This window comes from Thalia democratica, unplaced genomic scaffold, assembly GCF_965202585.1.
Source record: "Thalia democratica unplaced genomic scaffold, ktThaDemo2.hap1.1 HAP1_SCAFFOLD_1080, whole genome shotgun sequence".
Taxonomy (NCBI): domain Eukaryota; kingdom Metazoa; phylum Chordata; class Thaliacea; order Salpida; family Salpidae; genus Thalia; species Thalia democratica.
This window is the reverse complement of record NW_028140000.1, coordinates 1-2,500: the sequence shown is the minus strand read 5'-3', so window position 1 is coordinate 2,500 and position 2,500 is coordinate 1. Positions and strand designations below refer to the sequence as shown.

Here is a 2,500-nt window from a genome sequence, read left to right as displayed (position 1 = left end):
TCGTCCCCAAGGCCTCTAATCATTCGCTTTACCAGATAAAACTGCGACTAAGCGCCAGCTATCCTGAGGGAAACTTCGGAAGGAACCAGCTACTAGATGGTTCGATTAGTCTTTCGCCCCTATGCCCAAATTCGACGATCGATTTGCACGTCAGAACCGCTACGGCCCTCCACCAGAGTTTCCTCTGGCTTCAGCCTGTTCAGGCATAGTTCACCATCTTTCGGGTCCCAACAAGCACGCTCTTGCTCGACCCCTAGGACGCGGCCTATGGGATCGGCCGGCGATGCGCCTAATGAAAGGATCTCGCCTCGTTTGCCTTCACTGTGCTTTCGGGTTTCGTACTGCCCAACACCTCGCGCGCGTGTTAGACTCCTTGGTCCGTGTTTCAAGACGGGTCGGAGACGTGGCCAGCTTAAGCCGCAGACCCCTGGCGTCTGAGCGCTAACGCGAAGAAGGCCTTGTACAAACTCTAGAGACTGCGAGCAGTTTCCAAAGCCGTATTCCAGCGATCAACACGCAGCCTGTCCGAAGACCGACGCGGAATCTCTCCTCGGTCGCCGAGCCGAAGCTAATCGAACGCCTATAACACTCTTCCGAAGAAGAGCTACCTTGCGAACGACCAAAGTCAGCCCAGCAACCGGTCGCGGCCCTCGCCGAACGCTAGTGCAGCGCCGCGACGCCAGCGCAACCGTAAGAGTCTCCGAAGATCACTCAAACAGTAGGACAGCTCTCGCAGCGCCTGAAAACGTCCGGCGACTCGATGGGCGCCTCCGTTTGCCTCCAAGCGGTTTCACGTACTCTTTAACTCTCTCTTCAAAGTGCTTTTCAACTTTCCCTCACGGTACTTGTTCGCTATCGGTCTCGAGCCAGTATTTAGCCTTAGATGGAGTTTACCACCCGCTTAGGGCTGCATTTCCAAACAACCCGACTCCGGGAAAACCGCTAGGACGAATTACGACCGCCGCCAAGGGCCTAACACCGCTCTGGGAAAAGGCCTCGATCAGAAGAACGTGGGCAGTCGTTGGTTCGCCGCATGCTGAATTCCATACGCTACATTTCCTCGCCCTCCAAAAAGGCTCGGATTTAGCGCTGGGCTTATCCCGCTTCACTCGCCGTTACTAGGGGAATCCTTGTTAGTTTCTTTTCCTCCGCTTAGTGATATGCTTAAGTTCAGCGGGTCGTCCCGCCCGATCTCAGGTCAAAAGTGATGTACTATAAAGTACATGCGCTTTGTACGTCGGCCTTTTGAAGTCACTTAACTTATTCTCGAGCACCTACCGTCGTTGCTACCTCACCCGAGGCCAGCAGGCTGCTCACGCTTCAGCTGTGAAATCGCCAGACCAGCTGTCTTTGACGACACGCTCCTCAATTAAGAAACGAGTCGCAGGCACTTTCAAACTAATGAAAGGATCGGTGTGTTAAAGACCCTGAGACGGACGTGGCCCCAGGATTACCCGAGGCCGCAATACGCGTTCAGAATATCGATGCTCAATGTGTCCTGCAATTCACATTACTTCTCGGAGCTAGCTCCGTCCTTCATCGACGCTCGAGCCGAGTGATCCACCGCTAAGAGATCTCTCGTGTTAATCAATCTCAATGCAACCAAAAAATCGTGTTCAAAAAGAAGCGGCCGCGCCAGCACTTGCGTGCTGAATTATTACTCCCGCTGTCAGGAAGCAACGCGACCGAACTATAACAGTTACAGGGCTCGGTCCCTTCGAAGAAGAGACGTCGCTTGAAATCAAATTTCGATTCGTTAATGATCCTTCCGCAGGTTCACCTACGGAAACCTTGTTACGACTTTTACTTCCTCTAAATGATCAAGTTCGATCGTCTTTTCGAACACCGGCGAGTGCGTTGCCGCACGTACCAGGCTCAATCGGAGGACCTCACTAAACCATTCAATCGGTAGTAGCGACGGGCGGTGTGTACAAAGGGCAGGGACGTAATCAACGCAAGCTAATGACTCGCGCTTACTGGGAATTCCTCGTTCAAGGGAAACAATTGCAAGTCCCTATCCCTAGCACGACCGGGGTTCAACGGATTACCCGGACCTTTCGGCCTAGGGAACACACGATGATCCGGTCAGTGTAGCGCGCGTGCGGCCCCGAACATCTAAGGGCATCACAGACCTGTTATTGCTCAATCTCGTGTGGCTAAACGCCACTAGTCCCTCTAAGAAGTTGTCTCCGACCCAATGGGTCGAGCAGCTATTTAGCAAGTAAGAGTCTCGTTCGTTATCGGAATTAACCAGACAAATCGCTCCACCAACTAAGAACGGCCATGCACCACCACCCACAGAATCAAGAAAGAGCTCTCAATCTGTCAATCCTCGCTGTGTCCGGGCCGGGTGAGATTTCCCGTGTTGAGTCAAATTAAGCCGCAGGCTCCACTCCTGGTGGTGCCCTTCCGTCAATTCCTTTAAGTTTCAGCTTTGCAACCATACTTCCCCCCGGAACCCAAAGACTTTGGTTTCCCGGAAGCTGCCGGACAGTTCTTA

At 53.1% G+C, this 2,500-nt stretch overlaps 2 non-coding genes and 1 pseudogene across 2 annotated transcripts in view; all 3 read right to left on the bottom strand.

Moving 5' to 3' along the window:
- The window catches only part of LOC145847779 (large subunit ribosomal RNA), a 3,631-nt gene extending 2,430 nt beyond the window's left edge, over positions 1–1,201 (bottom strand). Inside the window, exon 1 of the ribosomal RNA XR_014371522.1 lies at positions 1–1,201. This exon is cut by the window's left edge and continues 2,430 nt beyond it. This is a non-coding gene — a ribosomal RNA (large subunit ribosomal RNA).
- Positions 1,202–1,422: 221 nt separating this feature from the next.
- LOC145847783 (5.8S ribosomal RNA) lies at positions 1,423–1,575 on the bottom strand. The gene has a single exon (XR_014371526.1). It is a non-coding gene; the product is annotated as a 5.8S ribosomal RNA (ribosomal RNA).
- A 182-nt stretch (positions 1,576–1,757) lies between these two features.
- Positions 1,758–2,500, bottom strand: LOC145847778 (small subunit ribosomal RNA; annotated as a pseudogene; the record flags this gene model as incomplete).